Source organism: Heloderma suspectum, chromosome 4, assembly GCF_057233095.1.
Source record: "Heloderma suspectum isolate Gila_16-S chromosome 4, 16-S_ref, whole genome shotgun sequence".
NCBI lineage: Eukaryota > Metazoa > Chordata > Lepidosauria > Squamata > Helodermatidae > Heloderma > Heloderma suspectum.
The window spans coordinates 108410782-108433567 of NC_139461.1; positions in this window are offsets into that span (position 1 = coordinate 108410782).

The window sequence follows — 22786 nt, forward strand, 5'->3', positions numbered from 1 at the left end:
AGCTGCAATTTTACTTTAAATATTCCTTTCAGTTCAGCAGGAGTCCCCTGCTAAAGAAATGGGTAAGAACTGAAGGGTCAATTACAAATGTTGATTTGAAATCCTTGCCTTGTTGCAAGGGAAGTGGGGGAGATAAGACTCCTAAAGAATCACATTCAAGTTTTAATTCCACCAATGTTGTTAATTTGGAATGGTATGAAAGTTTGTCACTTTGGGATTCTCATTTTTCACAGAAAGCTTTGAAGGAAACTGTAGGTAATAAATGAGAACTGGATTCCAGTTTCTTGGAGTTAAATGTTTTTCTGTGACTTGCTATTTGCTATCTTTTTTCTTTTCGTTTTTTAAAAATTAGATTGCCTGAAAAGCAGTTATTGAATGACTATGATTCTTATAGTATTTTCTTTCTTTCTTTCTATCTATCTATCTATCTATCTATCTATCTATCTATCTATCTATTTATTTTATTAATCGCCCATCTGGCTGGTCACCCAGCCTCTCTGGGCGATGTAGGAGTGTATAATAGAACAGTTTAAAACAATAAAATTCTACAGTAAAAACATCATATTTCTAAAAAAAAACCCTAACCCACCCCAAATGCCTGCCTGAACAACCACGTTTTTAATGCGCAGCAGAAGCTTATTAAAGAGGTATTAGAGGAAATAGCTATTTTCAAGCTATGGAATTATATTCTCCAAAGATGCACTCATCTATGGTGCATGTTCTAAAAGGCAGAATTGCCATACATGAGTCAATCAACTGACTTACCGTTGACAGTTAACAATACTAAATCACTAGGCACCAGTCTTTGAAGAACCCTAAGCCACCGATTAGCCAGTTAGTTCACCAACTGGTTATTTCTGGAAGGAAACCAAGAATGGCTCCCCCCTGACTGACCAAGCTGCAATACAATAAGGCGCAATCCTATGCATGCAGGAAAAATTCCTACAGTTCCTTGCATTCCCCAGCCAGCCATGCTGGCAGGCAAATACTGGGAGTTATAGGAGTTTTCTCTATCTAAACATGCATAGGATTGTGCCTTTACTCAGTATAAGGCAGCTTATACCTTAGATCAGCCTTCTCTAGCCTGGTGCCTTCCAGATGTGCTGGACTACAGCTCCCATTATCCACAGACAGAATGAGAGTTGCAGTCCAGCATATCTGGGGGGCACCAGGTTGGGGAAGGCTAGTCTATGGTGTAGTTTTTCTAACCCAGCTAGAACCATCTAAACATCCTACTAAAGAGTAAAATGTAGTTGTTCATTTGCAAAGACAGCTTTTGAACATCCAGAGAAAGGAGGGGGGGAAAGGCCACATTCTACAGCAGCTTTAGGTTCTTTGATGATAGATTAAGATGGAACTTCTTAAAGCTGATAGCCAGAAAAGTGTTAAGGGTCAGTGAGAAGAGTGGCAGTGTAGAGATAATGAGCATGGCTTTATGGACTATGACTGCCCGGCTGTATTGTTCTGCCAAATTCAAGTTGTCAGAGCAATTGACCACACACATCTGGTACACTGCAAGAGAGGGCTAGTAGGAAACATGTTTCAAGAATAACCCAATGTGCTAAGGAATGCCCCACTGAGATGAATGAGGTTTGCATCGACACAGTTCATTGAGGATTGCTGCCACAGAGATTTGCATGTCTAGAAAGTAAGGTGTTTAGTATACCTCTAGAGTTGAAAGCATGAGCAAAATAATAGAATAGCTAATAAAAGTCGCATTGCTTACTCCTTTGACCAGTCTTTGGGCTTGCACTTGGCTCCTTTGAGATACTCTTCATTCACTTTAATCTCAATATCTTTGAACCATGTTTCTCTGACGTTGCATGAACTGATATTACACAAGCCGACAGAATTTTTGCCTTGTCAACATAGGTAATTCATTTATTCCATTTCACTACATTGCTCAGTTTTGTCCAGGGATATTTGAATACAGTGAACACCTGGTTTTGACTGAGCTCTAGCTGCACACAAGTACTTTAGTAGCTGCAGAGCTGGGGCCGCATGTGCAAGGCAGGAACCTATGTGCTCCTGCTGGCCTCTTCATGAGTTCTGTATCATGGGTGCCAAACACCTGCATAGGGTAGATGCACCTTGTATCCCAAATGTTTTGCAAAATTCTCTATTCTCAACACCATCTCATTGCATCTGGGGAATATATGTAAGAGAAATCTGGAATCAAGGTACATCCAAACCGTATACTATTACTGGAATCAAGGTACATCCAAACCCTATAAATTGCCTTGAAATGCTCCATCCATATTATTATTTGCATATTCAAGTGAATGTTAAAAAAAACAAAAAACAAAACCCCCCGCAAGGGTTTCTAAACTCTCCTTTATAAAAATAAGCCTTTTGATATTTCTGTTTCATTTGACATTGATAGGCAAAACTATCTCACTTTGGCCTTATTTATATATTATGCTTTGGAGGTAGATTATCTAGAACAGGGAGAAGACAACCAGATGTTTTGGACTGCAACTCCCATCAGCCTCAACCGGCATGGCCAATAGTCAGGGATTATGAGAGCTGTAGTCCAATCCATCTAGAAGACACCCAGCTGCCTAACTCTGGTCTAGAAACACAAGGACCCCCTTCTCCCATAGCTACTCAGAGACCTCACACATTTTAACATAGGAGACCTCCCTTGGGTGAGCTGAGGTCAGGAAAAAGAACAATTAGACATCTGGACAGATTGCACTCACCTTTCTTTCAAAATGACAGAGTTACGTGCCTGCAGAGGAAAGACGCTAGCAAATGACCCAGTCATTACTGTCATAAAGGGATTGATAGGAAATAAACATCATCCAAAATGAACAAAGCAGGCATAGCTTTGTCAAAGGTTGCACATATACATTTTTATCTGTCTATTATAGGCCCGGTCTTGTCTTGTGTTTTGAAAGGAGAACAGACACAATAAAGCCAAATCTCCTTGCGATATATAGTCATGGGCCTGCATGACATTTTATTTCTGAGGGTCCCCGCTTGTTACCTCTGATACGCTGAGAACATTCCTGCATGCCTTTCTACATGGAAACACAACATATTCAGCACTTTCAGCTCTGACCATACAATGTTATCTACTTCTGGTGTCTTATGTAATTCTCCAGGAATGCTGAAAGACTTTCCGGACTCTTGGAGGTTTGGAAGGTGAGGGAAGCAGGCAGTGGGGTGGGCAGGGGGACTACTGGAATCCGATTTGACTACATCACTGCATTCACTATTTTGCCCATGAAGTTATTGCAATTAAGATAGTAGCCGGATGTGTGGTCTCAAGTTTTGCTGATACTGCAGGAATTTATTGATAATGCAAGCTCAGAGGAAGAGATCTGGGGAATTGTTGCCTTCGGTGTTTCCTTATACAAGTGAAGCAACCATATGGATTTATTGGGCGGCGGGAGGGGGGGTAATTTAGGAGTGAATGGATACGGTTGCTGCTTGTTTTAGACACAAGACATGTTTAGGTGTCTGCTAGTCAAAAGCTCATCAAAAGATGGGAGCCGGCAAGGCTGGAGAGACAGAATTCTATTCCTCCCTTCCATTCAGCCACTACAATGATGGCAATCTTCAGGGCCAAACTTGACGTGAGGTTACATGCACAAATGCAATTAATGTACACATTTGTTGTTATGAAAACAGCAGCCGTGGAGGGAGTCTGAGCAGCATTGTGACCATAGGGGGAGGGAGTTTAACCCTTCCTCCCTGCAGTGGTCCTAACAAAAGTCCCCTCACCATCACCCCCTGAGCTCCTTGCAGCAGCTGTTTCCACAACAGCAACGCAAATTTGCACATTAATTGCATTTATGCAGTTAACCTCATGCCTTGTTTGATTCTCAGTTTGCTAGGGACAGAGCCAGCCACACTGTCTCTGCTTTTGGTGGCTCTCCCAACAACTGCTCCAGAACATGCTCTACATCTCTTTCATTCCTTCTCAGTAACCTTGGATTGATGCTGCCGCTATTTATTCATTTATTTGATTTGTACTCTGCCTTTCTACCCAAAAATGGCACTCAAGGCCGAGTGCCTTGGGTTGTTCAGTAGGGTGGCCACTTACACACTGCCAAAAAAGAGGAAAGGCATCACAAAAAAAAAGAGGACCCATGAGTGCATAAAATCTGCATGGGCTAATTGATACATAGAGATGAAAATGTAGAGATAATTACTATCATTTTAATAGAAACACGGCTTGGGACCAATGTATCTAAAGGAACATCTCCTCCCATATGTACTTGCTGGGACCCTTAGGTCATCTTTGGAGGCCATCCTCTGGGTGCCCCTGTCAAAGGAAGCTAGGTGGGTGGCTACAAGAGAGTGGACCTCCTCAGTCGTAGCACCCACTTATGGAATACCCTCCGCAAAGAGGTTTGCAGCATCTACATTGTTATCTTTCAGCACCAGGCAAAGACCTTTCTTTTCTCCCAGGCTTTTTAGAGATGTTGTTCTAAATTTGCATGGCTATTTTATCTATTCCTGTGCTGTTTGTTGTATCATATTGTATTATATTCTTTTAAATGTTTGCGTTATATTTCATATTTTTAACTCTTTGTATGGCATTTTAGTCTTTTAACTGTTTGTAATCCACCCAGAGAACATTAGTTATTGGGCAGATTAAAAATATTAATTTAATATAAGAACAATACAGCACATCTTACCTGGGGGGCAGGGGAGGGGCTGTGATGAGGTGTACGATGTGCCTGTAAGGACCCTGCTGGCTCTCCCTTCTTATGGCCTTTATCTTTAAACCAGTCTTGAACTGGACAGCCCTTCAAATAGAGCTGCCGTCCTCCAGAGGGCACAAGGTTGTGGATAGGGATGTCGCGGGAGTCCGGGAAGGGGTTGGAGTCTGGCGGACCTCCCCCTGCTCGGCCTCCAGGGTTCCAGTCCCACCACTCGGCCTCCAGGACTGCTGCACTTGCCTGACTCAGTGCATGCCAAGCCAGGCAAGTGTGGCAGTCCCCGCTGGTCCGCCAAGCCACCATTTTGTGTAAAAATAACAGCTCGACCTTTTTCGTAAATCCCCATTTACATAAATGGCTGCCATAAAGGGGCTATATATGCAAGATCACAGCCATAAAGGGACCATTTACGCCTGTAATTTTGTGTAAATGGCCTCTTTATGGCCACCATTTATGTAAGTGGGGATTTACAAAGAAGGCCAAGCCATCGTTTTTATGCAACATGGCAGCTCAGCGAGGGATCGGGCAGCTGCACACTGCTCGCCAGGCACCTGCGGACTGCCTGGTGGTCCGCCGTGCGTGGAGAACAGAGTCAGGCAGCCGGCAAGGGTCTGGCGAGCAGTATGCAGTGCGGATGGCGGTGAGTTTGGCCAACCCTGGCCCTGGACAGCTGAAACAGAGGCTGCCTTCAAATGTTCTTTTTACGCATTCAAGCATTTTGTTGTTCAGTCGTTCAGTCGTGTCCGACTCTTCGTGACCCCATGGACCATAGCACGCCAGGCCTTCCTGTCCTGCGCTCTCTCCCGGAGCGTGCTCAAGTTCATATTCATTGCATCCGTGATGCTATCTAGCCATCTCATCCTCTGCCGTCCCCTTCTCCTTTTGCCTTCAGTCTTTCCCAGCATCAGGGTCTTTTCCAGGGAGTTTTCTCTTCGCATTAGGTGGCCAAAATATTGGAGCTTCAGCTTCAGTATGTGTCCTTCCAATGAGCACTCAGGGTTGATTTCCTTTAGGATGGACTGATTTGACCTCCTTGCAGTCCAGGGGACTCGTAAGAGTCTTCTCCAGCACCACAGTTCGAAAGCATCAATTCTTCGGCGCTCAGCCTTCCTTATAGTCCAGCTCTCACAGCCATACATTACTACTGGGAAAACCATAGCTTTGATTAGACGGACCTTTGTCGGCAAGGTGATGTCTCTGCTTCTTACTATGCTGTCTAGGTTGGCCATAGCTTTCCTCCCAAGGAGCAAGCGTCTTTTAATTTCATGGCTACAGTCACCGTCTGCGGTGATCTTGGAGCCCAAGAAAGTAAAATCTGTCACTGCTTCCATTTCTTCCCCTTCTATATGCCAGGAAGTGATGGGGCCAGATGCCATGATCTTAGTTTTTTTAATGTTGAGTTTCAAACCAGCTTTTGCACTCTCCTCTTTCACCCTCAACAAGAGGCTCTTTAGATCCTCTTCGCTTTCTGCCATTAGGGTGGTATCGTCTGCATATCGGAGGTTGTTGATAATTCTCCCAGCAATCTTAATTCCGACCTCTGATTCATCCAACCCGGCATTTCTCATGATGTACTCTGCATATAAGTTAAATAAGCAGGGTGACAATATGCAGCCTTGTCGTACTCCTTTCCCAATTTGGAACCAATCGGTTGTTCCATCTCTGGTTCTTACTGTTGCTTCTTGACCCTCGTACAGGTTTCTCAGGAGACAGGTAAGGTGGTCTGGTACTCCCATCACTTTCAGAATTTGCCACAGTTTGTTGTGATCCACGCAATCAAAGGCTTTAGCGTAGTCAATGAAGCAGAAATAGACGTTTTTCTGGAATTCTCTTGCTTTCTCCATGATGCAGCGAATGTTGGCGATTTGATCTCTAGTTCCTCTGCCTCTTCTAAACCCAGCTTGTACTTCCGGTAGTTCTTGGTTCGCATACTGCTGAAGCCTAGCTTGTAGGATTTTGAGCATCACCTTGCTGGCATGTGAAATGAGCGCAATGGTGCGGTAGTTTGAACACTCTTTGGCGTTGCCCTTCTTTGGAATTGGAATGTAAACTGACCTTTTCCAGTCTTGTGGCCACTGTTGAGTGTTCCAGATTTGTTGGCATATTGAATGCAGCACTTTAACAGCATCATCTTTTAGGATTTTAAATAGCTCGGCTGGAATACTGTCATCTCCGCTAGCTTTGTTGTTACTAATGCTTCCTAAGGCCCACTTGACTTCACTCTCGAGGATGTCCGGCTCAAGTTCAGTGACCGCACTATCATGGCTATCAGGGACATTCAGATCTTTCCTGTATAGTTCTTCTGTGTATTCTTGCCACCTCTTCTTAATCTCATCTGCTTCTGTTAGGTCCCTGCCTTCTTTGTCCTTTATCATGCCCGTCTTTGCACAAAACGTTCCCTTGAGATCTCCAACTTTCTTGAAGAGATCTCTAGTCTTTCCCATTCTGTTGTTTTCCTCGATTTCTTTGCATTGTTCATTTAAGAAGGCCTTCTTGTCTCTCCTTGCTATTCTCTGGAACTCTGCATTCAGTTGGGTGTATCTTCCCCTTTCTCCCTTGCTTTTCGCTTCCCTTCTTTCGTCAGCTACTTGTAAAGCCTCATCAGACAGCCACTTGGCTTTCTTGCATTTCTTTTTCTTTGGGATGGATTTCGTTGCTGCCTTCTGAACAATGTTACGGACCTCCGTCCATAGTTCCTCAGGCACTCTGTCTATCAGGTCTAATCCCTGAAATCTATTCCTCACCTCCACTGTATATTCATCAGGGATATGATTTAGGTCATACCTGAACGGTTTAGTGGTTTTCCCGACGTTCTTCAATTTAAGCCGAAATTTTGCAAGAAGCAGCTCATGATCTGAGCCACAGTCAGCTCCAAGTCTTGTTTTTACTGACTGTATGGAGCTTCTCCATCTTTGGTTGCAAAGGACATAATCAATCTGATTTCGATATTGACCATCTGGTGACGTCCATGTGTAGAGTCGCCTCTTGTGCTGTTGGAAAAGAGTGTTTGCTATGATCAGCATGTTCTCTTGGCAAAACTCTATTAGCTTTTGTCCTGCTTCATTTTGTACACCAAGGCCATGCCTGCCTGTTATCCCGGTGATTTCTTGACTTCCTACTTTAGCATTCCAATCCCCTATGATGAAGAGGACATCTTTTTTTGGTGTTAGTTCTAGAAGGTGTTGTAGGTCTTCATAGAACCGATCAACCTCAGCTTCTTCGGCCTCAGTGGTTGGGGCATAGACTTGAATTACTGTGATGTTGAATGGTTTGCCTTGGATTCATACTGAGATCATTCTATCATTTTTAAGATTGTACCCCAGTACTGTTTTTCCCACCCTTTTGTTGACTATGATTGCTACTCCATTTCTTCTAAGGGATTCTTGCCCACAATAGTAGATATGATGGTCACCTGAATTAAATTCGCCCATGCCTGTCCATTTGAGTTCGCTGATTCCCAAGATGTCGATGTTCAATCTTGCCATCTCCTGTTTGACCACCTCCAGCTTACCTTGATTCATTGATCTGACATTCCAGGTTCCTAAACAATATTGTTCTTTACAGCATCGGATTTTCTTTTCACCACCAGACACATCCACAGCTGAGTGTCCTTTTGGGTTTGGCCCAGCCGCTTCACTCTTTCTGGCGCTACTTGGAAATACCCTCTGCTCTTCCCCAGTAGCATACTGGACACCTTCCGACCTGAGGGGCTCATCTTCCGGCGTCATCTCTTTTAGCTTTGTGATACGTTCCATGGGGTTTTCTTGGCAAGAATCCTGGAGTGGGTTGCCATTTCCTTCTCCAGTGGACCACATTTTGTCAGAACTCTCTGCCATGACCTGTCCGTCTTGGGTGGCCCTGCACGGCATAGCTTATGGCTTCACTGAGTTACACAAGCCCCTTCGCCACAACAAGGCAGTGATCCATGAAGGGGATTCAAGCATGCAGCCCCTCATTTAATTTCTGAAGATGTACTGTGCCCAAAGGGTGGTACCTCGTAATTTTTCTACAGATCAGGTCTTCTCACTTCAGGCTGAAAATTGGAATGTGATCTCCAAAGTCCAAGCAAATTCTGAAGTGCTATAAGTCTCCCACTATAGATTGAATTAGAACTAGTCGGGGCTATGTTGGTGTTCGAGAAAGAAGTATTTAGCTGGGATGTTTTCCTCTTGGTTGAATTCCATGGGTCTTTATTTTAATGCCCTCAAAAGTTCCCATGTATGCTATCATGCTCTTATACAAAATTGAGAATCTTCTCATATGTTTCGTTATTTATTAATAACCTTAAAGACCATAGAGCTGGCCTGCTTCTCCCAATAGCATACTCATAGTAGATTTTCCAGTTGTACTAGTAAGGGTAGCAAAATTAGGCATTTTATCACTTGTCCCTCTTCTTTCTTTCTCTGCCCCTTTTCTCAGTAAATGTAGTAGCATTTTTAGTACAGGAACTGATTTTTTAAAAATGTTTCACTAGCAATGCCCAGTTCACATTTTTTTTGGCAGTGTTCTCACTGAAGTCTATGAAACAAATGCAGTACTTTATTTAAACCCTCTGATTATTTTTTCCTTTTATATAAATAGCTTCTGGCACACTGTCTTTAATTTAGACCAGTTTGACCTTGAGCAGATAAGAAATGTGAATAAAAATGTTACCTTTTGCTTGGTGTAGATAACACAGTTTCATACTTAAATTCCACAAGTTTTGATAGCGCATTTTTACAGACAGCCGACTGGCGCATGAAAGCCATGTGCAGGAACTGAATCAGCATTCTGTACATGCACAGCAAACAGCATAAAAAATGACAATGTTATCTTATCATGGTGGTGCATATTTTATTCACAACAGTTACCTCAAATTAAGCCAATTATCTGGAATAAATAACATTCATGATGGGAAAAGCAACACAGCCTTCTATAAAGTTGTTTTAAAATTACACACAGCTCTGAGAAGATTTTTAAAAAGGTAAACTTTCTATATTGTTTTGTTTATTGCATAGGGAAGATAATGTTAAGTCTGCTACCTCTGCGAAAGCTTATCACGTCTCTGAAAAATAATCAGGGGGCCTGTATCTTTGGACTGTCCTCTCATATTACATTTTTAAACTCATTTTTCTCAGGAATGTATCAAACTGCTCACAATAAACATATAAAACCATCTAAATAATTATAATTTCAGTTAAAAGCAACAAACTCTCATCATCATCATCATAATCTAATTTGACCCTCAGCCTGGGTGGATGATCTACCTGGTGTATCCGTGGGAGATCTGGTTTCTCTGTTGTCAGGGCTTCCCCCATTGGGAGGAGGCTTGCATGTAGTGAAGCTGCCCCAGGCAAAGTGCCAGGTGGATGATCCACCCCGCACATCAGCAGGGACTTGACTTAACTGTGCATGTGTTTACCCAAAGGGGGAACACCTGTGCACAGCAAAGTAGTCTCAGCCCATGCACTAGGTAGATCATCCACCCAAGACACACCAGCCAAGGTGGCCTCATTTGCCCCACACCTTCTCCCATTGGTCGAGGATGTGGGGCAGGTGAAGCCAAGCTGGCCAGGAACTTCCTTCGTGCGCCACTTGCCAACTCGACTGGAGTGGTGAGCAAAGTGAGAAGAGGAGAGACTCAGCTGGAGCTCCTGCAAGTGCAGGAGAAGTGCGTAGCTGGCTTCACTCCTGCTTCTTGTTCCCCATGTGGGGAAGGCAAAGGACGAAGAAAGTGCACTTGGATGACTCTTGCAAGAGTTCCTGTAAGTGCTGGCCTAGTGCATCCAAGTGGAATCCCCTTGTTATCTCCTATCTCCCCCCTCCCATTGGGAGGAGGAAACCTCATGCAGGGGAATGCCTTTGTTATCTCTGATCACAAATCAGAGATAACAAGGGTATTCCCCTCCCTGCCTCCTACCCCACTGGCAGTTGCCCCCAGGCCAGGAGGCAGGGCTTGGGGAGGGGATTGGATGGGGTCCATAGAGGGGGCCCAAGCCTCTGCAGGCCAGATAAGGAACCTCAGGGCTGGATTAGGTTCAGAGGCTGGAAGTTCCTCATCTCTGTTTTTGAAGAATACACGTTTATATCACGTTTAAAAAGTCCATATTATGTCTTATGACTGCTTTCTGTGTCCTATTTTAAAGACTCAGGGGAGTCATTTTTCTATCTGTTGAGATGTGCAGAGGTGTTTTTTTCCCCTACCATAATCAATTAATCTAACTCCTAGCGAGACCTCTGAACTTCAAAAACCATTCAGCAGTTCAATGGTCTGGATAGAGACTAGATATATTTTACAGTTCTGGCAAAATAACTTCATATCTCTTCACACGCGCACGCACGCACGCGCGCACACACACACACACACACGTAATTCTGTGTCCTTCACTGTCACATGACAAGTGACCTTCAGGAACTCACAAGCAATAGCACCTGCATGGTAAAGTATGGATAAATTTGTATCTGAACATGTAACTATGGAGTAGATCAGTGGTTAAGGTCCAATGTCATTCAAGGAACACTCTCTTCCTTTTTGTGCTAGAGATATCCTGTGTAGGTTTGAGCAAAGCACTTTTAACCCTGTTCTCAGAATCAACGGTTGTAATAAATGTGTTGTGGTTATATGATGTTGGCCCAAGTGGTCTCTCCCTCAGGGCTGGCTCCAGGGTTTTGAGGGCCCTTGGGCAAGTCACCCTCAACGGGGCCCCTCCCGCAGTGAGTCTCCCTTCTCACTGCCTTTGTCACTAGCTGCTACGGCTCCTCCTCCTCTTTCTCACCATTGCTACTGCTTGCATGCTCGACAGGCAGAGGGCCAGGGAGCAAGCAGGCCTTCGCATCTGCTCCTTCTTGTCCTCCTCCTCCTCACCACCACCATCGTTGTCTGGACTAGAACAAGAGGCAGGTGAAGAAGCAGGTTATAATGGTGAAGAGGAGGAGCAACACCAGGGGGCTCTTGTTAGTGGGCCCTGCTGGGATGTGGGCTCTTGGCAGGTGCCCAGCCATGCTTACCCTTGACACTGGCCCCGTATGGCAACAAAATATGAACAACATTTCTGACAGATCACAGCATAATTCTGTGATCCTTAAAACCAGAGATCTCTTGAGGTCCATGGTGAACTTAGGGTGGGCTACAATAATGATAATTACAGAGGGAAATGGTGAAGGATGTTTTCTGAGTGTGAAGTTGTGTGCATACTGAAGCAAAACAACATTGCCCAGGAAGCTGCCTTATACTAAGTCAGGCCATCCATCCATCTAGCTCAGTATTGTTGACACTGACTGGCAGCAGCTCTCAAGCATTTCAGGAAGGAGACACTCTCAGCCTTACCTTGATGCTATGGATTGAACCTGTGGCCTTCTGCATGCAAAATATGGGCTTTAATTACTACTGAGCCATGGGCCTTCCCCAAATGGCACCTTGATGCAGCCGTGAATCAGGACATTATTCATTTACTACACTTACCTCCCAGTCTTCCTCCAGTGCACTCAGAACAGGTTACATGATGCTTCCCAGCAGTCCCATGCAAGCATGACCAGGCTGAGACATGCCTAGCATTACGGTATGTCCTGATCAACAAATGTTTTAGTGATATGCACATGTTTAGCAATGCAGACAGTTACCTGCAATGTTTTCCCTTCCTGCCCTGTATCAGTACAGCTTCTCTGGAGGGCAGAAGAAGTTGAGTTTTTGTTTGGAAGCCTTCCATGCAACTTCCCATAGGGGATCCCTAATATAAAGAAAATGGGGTGAACTACAAAGAAACACACACATGCATATATGCACACGCACACACAGGAAGGATTTATATGATGATGCACCACAATACACATCACTGGTAGCAGTAACTGCTCTGATAAACCACACATTTAATATACATGAGCCTGCAGTAATGCAAAGAATGCTCTCAAACTCTCTATGAAGAGGATCCACCAATAGAATTTTATCTTTGTTTGGGATCCTTGGTTCAGTCTATTCCACCTTGACCTAGAATTTATTTATTTAACTATTTATTTAGTTATTAAATGCCTCAAAAATACATTTCTTTGGATGTTTTACAATGATGATAAAATACAAATAAAATCACAATAAAATCAGCAATGTAAAACTAATAGTCGGGCCAATACAGCATAAAATACAAGGTCACATTGCAGGGACTAGGATAATAGACAAGATTACAGGGGCTAATATAATAAAACACAAAAACACTACAGTATTTTAAAAGGCTGAATTTTGTTTTTAAAAACTGGGAGAAGAAAATCTTCACCTGCGCCATACTGTAGCCATGAAATTAAAAGACCCTTGTTCCGTGGGAGGAAAGCTATGGCAAACCTAGACAGCATAATAAGAAGCAGAGACATCACCTTGCCAACAAAGGCCCGTCTAATCAAAGCTATGGTTTTCCCAGTAGTAACGTATGGTTGTGAGAGCTGGACTATAAGGAAGGCTGAGCGCCGAAGAATCCATGCTTTCGAACTGTGGTGCTGGAGAAGACTCTTATGAGTCCCCTGGACTGCAAGGAGGTCAAATCAGTCAATCCTAAAGGAAATCAACCCTGACTGCTCATTGGAAGGACAGATACTGAAGCTGAAGCTCCAATATTTTGGCCACCTAATGCGAAGAGAAAACTCTCTGGAAAAGACCCTGATGCTGGGAAAGACTGAAGGCAAAAGGAGAAGAGGACGGCAGAGGATGAGATGGCTAGATAGCATCACTGATGCAATGAATATGGACTTGAGCACGCTCCGGGAGAGAGCGCAGGACAGGAAGGCCTGGCATGCTATGGCCCATGGGGTCACAAAGAGTCAGACACGACTGAACGACTGAACAACAACAGCAAGGGTGGCAGGCAAGCTTCCCTTGGGAGAGTATTCCGGAGCTAGAGGTGGGCACTTCTGAAAATTAGCTTGCAGTGCATCTTTTGCATCCTGCTGTGCTGTCTCCAGTGCCACATATTCAACCCATCATAATCATTCAAGAAGGCCAGCCCTTCTCAGAATGAGGCAGCCACCTCAAATGGCAGATTGGGGGTTGGGGAGTGGAGGTGAGGTGTTGGAGGAGAGAGCAGTATGTGCACCACACAGTCTGACCTGTGCCCGCTGAAGTAGCTGGCCTGCATCTCTCAGATGTGGTAGAGGCAGCCAGCACTGAAGTAAGATTCAAGGGCACCATTTTGTCCTTTGCCTCAGGCAGAAAAACATATTACTCACTTTTTCAGTCTTGTCATCTTCAACAATGTAATAACATCCAAACATATCAATTATCTTGCCCACCTGCCAAATCTATCGTCTCTTTCCCTTGCTTCATACTCTTTCAAGCTCTCTTCTTTGCCTTTTCCTCCAAAAACCTAGAAGTGTTCCCAACTGCACCTTCCCTCACTCATTATTTCATGTTCTTAGTGTACCCTGGTTTCTGATAATGGTTACGTCCTTACATCCCTGTCCTCACCTATTAAAAAATTTATGTTTGCTCTAGCATTCTCCAATGGGATCCTCCTTATTCCCTCTCCATACCCATTCCTCATGTGCTGAGACTTTCAGATGGTAAGCCTGCAGACAGGACCCGTCTCTTTTAACCTTTGCACGGCAATTGTAGCAGCCTTATACATAAATAAATGCTAACATTTTCTTTACTTTAAGTACAGGGAGCTGTGTAAAGGTTAAAAGAGACAGGTCCTACTAGCAATCTGATAATCCACTGGTAATGATTCCACAACTAACTTTTGAGTTCTGTACAGTGTTACTTGGTTGATACGTAGAACTTCATTTATACTCATTACAACCTGATGATATAGGTTGGGGCTTCTGTACACAAGCAATTTATTGCATGCTTGAGATTGACCACTCACGGAAGTTTGCGTGTCCTTTACACAACATTGTCAACCTCCAAGACATCTGCAGTGCTTTTCCCTGGTTATCCCGCTTTCAAAAAGATCAGAGATACACTGAAATAAAAATTAACATGGCATTTTGGCAGTGTAATTCAGCCACTAGATGGCGTTGTTTCATTGAACATATAGAGCATTGCTGAGAAAGGAACTTTTCAATTCCACATCATGTGCTCACTGTCTAAGGGAGCCCATCATAATTCTGCAAAGCAAATGGAAGCAGAAAGCCCCAGTAAAGTTGTGGGATTTTAGCCTGGTGTAGAAATGCTCTTGGCCACCTGCTGAAGATTACTGATTAGTGATAGGAACTTTGCTCCAAGGACTAACAACAGCTTTGGAGATGTCGGGATTGTAGTGGGAGGAAGGGTAAACACCCCCCTTCCCATGTGTTAAACTCCAGATCCTGCTTTGGGGGGCGGGGGGGGGGGATGGCCTGCAGCACTGATCTGAATTTTTAAAACTGTGAACATTAATTGCTTATAGACACAAATAACATCACAACTACTTTGTCCCTAAGCTCAGTGGCTAAGCCAAGATTTGAAAATGGAGGTTCTAGTTCCAAACCTCAGCACTTGCACTATACCCTCTTCTCATGCCTAGTTACCAGTGTTTAAGAACATAAGAGCCATGCTGAATCAGACCAAAGGCCTATGTAGCTCAGCATTCTGTTCACCCATTGGCCAACCACCTGCGTATGGGAAGCCCACAAGTAGGACATGAGTGAAATAGCACCCTCCTACTCATGTTCCCTAGTGACCGATATTCAGAGGCAGTATGCCGGAGGCAATATGCAGCCATCATGACTGGAGCCATCGTCTAACCCCTTTTAGAGCCATGCATGTTAATGCCCATCACCACATCCTGTGGTAGTAACTTACATAGTCTAACTATGTGCCATGTAAAGAAATACTTCCTTTTATCTACCATACATCTCCCATGATTCAGCTTCATGGGATACCTTTGGGTTCTAGTATTAAGGGAGAGGGAGAAAAACATCTCCCTATCCTTTTCTCCATACCATGCAGTTTTTTGCACCTCTATCATCTCTCTCTGTACTTGCCTTTCTTCTAGGCTAAACAGCCCAAGATGTTATAACGTTTCCTCATGGGGGAGTTGTTCCAGCCCCTTGATCATTTTGGTCATTTTCTAGAACCAACTGTGGTGTGAGGTCATGGGTCCAGTCTGGAATATCCTATGATGTCAGAGTTTAAAGAGCCATTTTAGAATATGCACAGCATGCATCTGCCTATCTCATGTGTGACTGTTCGTTAAAAACACCAAACACACTCACCTACTAGAACTTCATTATTTTTATAACAAATGCTTAAAATTCCTTATTCAGCTCCTGCTGTTAATATAAACCAAATTAATTCCAAATACCAAACACCAGGAAAACTATTATGTGGCTACTTTAAAAATATCATAAACAACAAAGGATCAACACAAAGGAACAATGGGGTTCTGGTAAATGTTTGAGGGAGGGAGTTCTTGTTAACATGATGGTGGCTGCTGTACAATAAACACTGTAAAGACAAACATAGTCCCTGGTAATAAAGGTGACATCCTGGCTCCACTGAGAGGCACTGTAGCATTTGGCCACAAACTTCACAAATGGGACAGGAGCCTTTTGAGAACAAATACGTAATAGTCTGTTACTCCTGTGCAAATGCTGCCCTTGATTCAAAGACAGGACAGTGTGTTCAAAATTTTAAAATGCCCAAAGACTTTTTCTTTTTTTACACAGTCTGTCAGACTGATAACTTAATTTGCTAGATTTTCTGAATAATGAACAAAACTGTCCCTAGTCAATCAGAGCATCTCAACTCAATCCAGTTTGCAAAAATTAAGCACTTTTCAGAAAATCCTAAGCGCATTGCTAGGAAATAATTCTCATTGAACTCAGTGGCTGGGTTCACATGTAATGCTACCCCATGATATGGGTTGTTGAATTCTGGGTTATCATGTTGTGCAAAGCCAGCCATGCTAACAAACCATGGTTGGTTAATCATAAACAACCCAGAAAGAGAACCCATAGTTTGTTATTGGGTTGTGAACTCTGGGTTGTTTAAACCATGGGTTGGCATTACGTATGAACGCAGAACCATGGGTTGTTTTGCCAGGCTACAGACATGGCGGGCAAGAGTGGTAACCCCCCCACCCCCAGCTATTCTAAATTCCAGTACTACAGCTCCACAAAGGCACTTGGGATACAGGGAGGGAGCAGGCAAATGAGGAGGGAAACCCAGGGTTTGTTTGATCATCTGCCAGACAAACCCTGAGTAGGGCAACAAACCATGGGTTAAATAAATCATGGGCTAGTATTATGTGAGAACCAGGTCAGTGGCTCTTACTTTTGAGTAAAAACGCTTCTTTTCAATGGGCTAGGGTTAAGTACATTCCAAAATCTCTCACTGAAATAACTGTGACTTAAATGTGCCTAGCTTTGCTTGATACATATAACCTAACCCAAGGTTGCATAACCCTTGGGTTATATGTTTGATACATATAACCCAAGGAGGCTTGCCTGGCGCCCAAGCGGCTATCTTTTCGGCGCCAGGCAGACATTCCTCTTCTCCCAGGCATTTTGGATTCTTATTCTTGTATCTGTTTTTAACCTGTTTTATTGTGTGAGCTGTCCTGAGAACTTTTTGTTATAGGATGGCATATAAATAAAATAAAATAAATAATAAATTGAGTCCATGGCCATTGCCATGAAGTTCAGAATTCAGAGTAAGAACAAAGATGCCTAAAAATGACACCCCCACCCCACCCCAAGCATGCAGGCTTGATTAACATGTCCTGGGATAATCTGCCCGCACAAGCACTGACCAAGGCACATACATTGTACTCCTTTTGGTGCCAGGTGAAGACCTTTTTATTCTCCCAGTATTTTAGCATTTTAGCTTCCTAGTCTTTTAGCTTTGGTGTTTTAAATCTGTAGTTTAAATCTCTGCATTTGCTGCTAGGTTTGATTCTGGTTGTACTGTTATATTGTGGTTTTAAGCTTTCATGTTTTATATTGCTTTATGCTGTGCTTTGTGGTTTTAATTTTTGTGAACTGCCCAGACAGCTTCAGCTATTGAGTGGTATAGAAATAAATAAATAAAATAAAATAAACAACAAAGAAATGGCTTTGTTTTATCTGTGCTTATCTAAACAAGCTTTGCATCTTCAGTCTAAAGATGCTTCCAGACAAGGATTTTATTATGAAATTGCACTGCCTCCGTTCACAGAATTTTACAGGGGTACAGAGGTTATTGTCTTCCATTTGTAGTCCACTCTGATTTTATACAGCGGGGGTAGGAAAGCTCAGGCCTGGGGGTGAAATCCTGCCTTCCTCAGGTCCCAATCTAGCCTTCCGAGGCTTCCCAGGTAGCCCCACTCCCTTACCCTGGCCCCACCTGCTTTTCCCCAACCATCAACTGTGTGCTGGTTTCCTGGCTTTTGTGCCATTCTTCTCCATTCTAAAAGGTTGAAATGCCTCTCCAAAGGCTGAGTTACTGGCAGTGAGAGCCTGATGCAACAACATGCTGGCTTTTTTTTTGTATTTCGGGCCCCACCTCCTTTACCTCTGGGCCCTGAGAGCTTCTCCAAAACTGAATTTGGCCCTTGGGCTAAAACAGGTTTCTCATCCCTGTAGTACAGCGTCTTCCATCTTTTTTTAAAACCACAAAATAATCCATTAAGGAGGGAAAGATGGAATGTCTGTTAATTGGTAATGCTAGGAGACATCCATTTGGGAGCACCCTAAGAGCTAAGGTACATTCTACTTTAAATAGGTAGCATGCAACTGAGTCTCACTTTCTTTCTTTTTTACCTGCAAGTAAGTGTGCAGGCCTCTGACTGACCCGAATCCAGACCACCACATGTAGTTAGGGGTGGTATAACCTTTCCCACCCCGCTGCTTGCCCTCCCTAAATCCCCCCCCCCATGTGAGAGATAAAAGGGGGGAACACTATTGGTGCCAATAGGTAGTCCCCCCCTTTTCTTTTTTAGCCCATGCGTGCAGAGAAAAGAATTTAATGGGAGAAAATGGATAGGTGGAATTTTTAAACATCCCCTACCCCTTGTGTGGTTGTCCTGATCTGGATGGGAGGCCCACACACTTACTTGGAAACTTCTCACAAAACATTTATTAAAAGTCATTGTTTGCCTCCCAGCCGAAGTTTGGACTCTGGACCGACCCAGCCTTTGACAGGGTGACAGTGACTCAGTCAGTTCATTATGGTTCTCAACATGCGTTGAGATTGTTGAGCGGAATATGGGATCAAAAATCTTTCAGCAGCTTGCCAGGTCTAAACACTTCTCTCAGCCTAGCATCCCATCAGCTGTTAACCTACCCTGCTGCCAGAAGGAAAGGGAGAAATATGTCTACTGATCTGCTGAGACCAAGTATATTTTAGCAGGGAGTATATTGAGAGCTGAGTCAGTGTAATGTCATGGCTAAGAGACTGAGCAGGAAATTCCTGGCGCAGTTGTCACCTCTGCCATGAACTCAGGCAAGCCGCAGTTCTCTCAGCCTCCCGTGCCCCATTTGCAATAAAACAGACAAGCACGCTCACCTTACATAAATCAGTTATGCCAGCACTTTTTACTGACAAGATAATCGCAAATGTGGTAATAAAACAATAGAAAACCATGCTGCAATTAAGTAGCTATTAACTCTCAATGAAATTACAGGTGGCAACCGTGCAACCTGCACATGGGCTCACAGGAATGAAGAGGGAAAATAAACATAGCCCAATGCTGTAGAAAGCCCCATTTGCCCACAGTAAGGAGCTTCCCTGATAATGATCAAAGGAATGCTCCTGGCTATTTAGGGCTTCTGAAAATTGAGCCTTTAGTTTGAATGCTGTTATCTGGTTGTTCTACATTAGTCTTATTTTCACCTTATTTTCCAAAATTGACAGACCTAGGATGGAGGCTGGCCTGGCCTCACCCACTAAACATTAGTCTGAAGGTGGAAATTGGTTTCATGTGCATACATCCGTACACGCAATTGGAAACCCTGATCATATGTACAGTTGTATGTGCATAGTGTTTCCGGGAAACTATGGAGCCCCTGAGCTAGTCCACAGGGCACAGCTCAAGGAAACTCTCAGGAGTAATGGAGTTGTGTAAACCCTGAGTTTGTCTGAACAAGGTTGGGGAAGCTTCCTAACCCAATGGAGCTAACTGTCTGTAAGCTGTTCCCGCAGCCATCCTCTATGCTGGTGGAACTTGGACTTGAACATACATTATATGTTCCATGCTGATCTGATTCTTATGCAGGGAATGCCAACATGAAGGCATGGGCAGAGGATTTGGATGGTGAATACTCATGAGAAATTTGCATATTAAAAGTGTGGACAGTAAATTTGATCATTTGTGCTCATGTTTGTATAGTATATACCACATGTGGAATCCATCTACTACTAGCCTAGACATTGTACACTTTGATATTCAGAATACAGGCATATGGAACCAACCAACCATGAGCCAGAGGCTAGACACAGATGCTCATGCTGTGAGTCAAAATGGATGCAGCTCACAACATCCCTCCAGGTGTTTCCTCTGACATCAAAGTCCTCAAGGCTGTAATACTGCTTCCAAGGTGAGAGAAGTAGTACTTCGTGGGTACTCTGCGAGTGTCAGATGTACTCCACAACCCCTTATTTTCCCTTCTATGCAGCCAGCAAAGTCAATGAGAGCAATAGAGGAAAATCACCAAGAAAGGTGGAGATTAAGAAGGACTGTATGAACAGATCAGGACCACACAGTTCAGACAGCAACTGTTGTGAACTCATCGGTGCCTTTACTCCATCATCTCTTGGGAATTAGGAATGATGGAATTTACAGAAAATTGTTCCTCCTGGCTTCCAAATTGCTTACTCCAGTGTTTATGGCACTTCTATACAAACAAACAGGTTGGAGGCGGGGGGGGGTGTGTGCGCGCGCGCTGGTACTCTGGATGATACTTCAGTCACTAACAAGGATCCATAATTTGGGGGTTAAAGGAGTCTCTGATCCATCTGCTGCTAATGGAGGCAAGACTACTGTCATGCTAAACAGTTCCGGCAGTTCTGAACACCTGCAACAGGAAGTATGTCTTCCATGAGACACTTCCTGTTTGGCCATCTTGATCGCTGATTGGAAGCAACCCTTACTGTATGAGGCCCATAAATCTTACTGATCAAAACTGTACTTGCAGTGTGAATGTTCTGTCCTCTGATATCCTTTCATCTAACGCAAATGTGTAAGACCATTCCACAGTGTTTAAAGGCAGGAAGGGAATTTAAATACTTCCCTTCAAAACAACTCATTTGCACTCATTTTTCACATCCCCATGGACTTGTTGTTGTCTGAGGCTAATGGGCCAGCACTGTACACTTCCGTCCCACCAGGATTTTCTGCATAGCTACTACATCATTGTTACAACAACACTTTCTTTTGGCAGTGAAAAAAATGTGCTGTTTGTTTGTTTTGGCACTCCCTTGACAGTCATGTAATTTAAAAGAATTTTGTAGGAGGAATCTCTTTTGATACAGTAATTTCAAGCTGATATCCTGAAACAAAATGCTATTCAGAGTTTTCCAGAGTCTTTTCTGGCAAGGATACATGTTGTTCATGTATTACTGAGAGAGAATGAACAGTATTTCATAGAGTTATACATTATGGCCCAAGAGTGATTTTTTTCCTGTTTAATTAGCAGAAAACAAAGATTACGTTAATGGCACACCAGATGCTAAGCTAATGATTTAGCACCCAAGGGCTAATGGATTATGCAATTTCTTGAGGAACTTTAATATTTTTTCTCTGTGTATGAATTCAAAGGCTTTAAATACACACACAATCTTTCTCCTAGATTGTCATCACTGGAAATTAATGCTGTCCTTTGAATATATCGCTTTTGGTGTCTACAAAGATTCCCTAAAGGACAGATAAAAACTCACTAATAAAATATGATTTAATATTATGATTGGTGGGAATAGACTGCAATATGAGGCTCCACTTTTAGGTATATATCTTTTAGGTATATAGCTAGATGTGGGCCTTGGAAGATTCTGCTTAAAATTTAAAGATATGGAACACCTTGACAAATCTTGCCCAGCTCAAATACCTCAGTCCAGTATCATTAATTACAGTATTAGCAACAGTATTATAGTAGTACCAAGAGTTCCATTTTGTAAGGAAGGCCCAGAAAAATGCCATCATATGCTTGATTAAAAACAATCCCTTTTTAGGCAGGACAAGGCCATACAGGACAAGATACACCCACAATAAAGTTTTGAAGTAGTTAAGTTTTGAAGTAGTTAAGTTTTGAAGTAGTTAGAGTTTATACGCTAGAGGACATGATGCTCATGATTTCCACCTAGTACCTATTGAACAAAGAAAAAAGATGTTCCATCGGGGGACCCCTGTAACAATGTATTCAAAAAAACACTGAAGCAACAAAAAGATAGCCTTTGCTACGGCAATAGAAATGAAAAAATATAGATTCACATATTTACTTACCAGTCAAATGTATAGCCTTTTTTCCATATGGATGTTTCCACAATAGTGGAAAATAGTGTAATTAAATAGTTAGATTTCGTTTTGGAATCTTACCAATGATATTTTTGTATACTCCCGAAATGATAGATTAAATTTCCTGGTCTTTGTGAAATGGGTTTTTCCCCACCCCTGATTTTTCCCTGCTTTATTTCTGGCCATCTTTGTTCAACATGGCCTATATTTAATAATACATATTACTTTTAAATTGTTTTACTATTTATTCTTATGTTGAGATAGTTGGCTTATATAGATAGCTTTATTCTTGCCCTTCTTTTTTGCCTCTTTTTATATATTTCCCTTTTCCAACATCCATGGGATTTGCTCTGTGAAAAATATTTTCTTTTTAATTTAAATTCCTTTCTAAAATGAAGCAAGCTTGATGTAAGTATGCATGAATACAATTAAAGTGCATGCTTTTAAAATAAATGTTAACAATAGCCACCCCCCCTCCCCAAGCAGCAGTGGGATTACCAGTGGTGGGGAGGAAGAGTTTAATCCTTCCTCCCTCACTGTGGTCTTGACAAAAATCACCCTCCCCACACACAAACACACACACTGCTATTTGAATCTGGAAGGAAGCCTCTACTGGCACCAATGGGGGTTTCTTATCATAAGCCTTAAACCTCTCACCCCCAGCAAAACACTTTAAAAAGTGTTCTTAAATGACACACTGACTCATGTGGAATATGGTTTCTGGGGGTTGGCTGAGCAGAACCC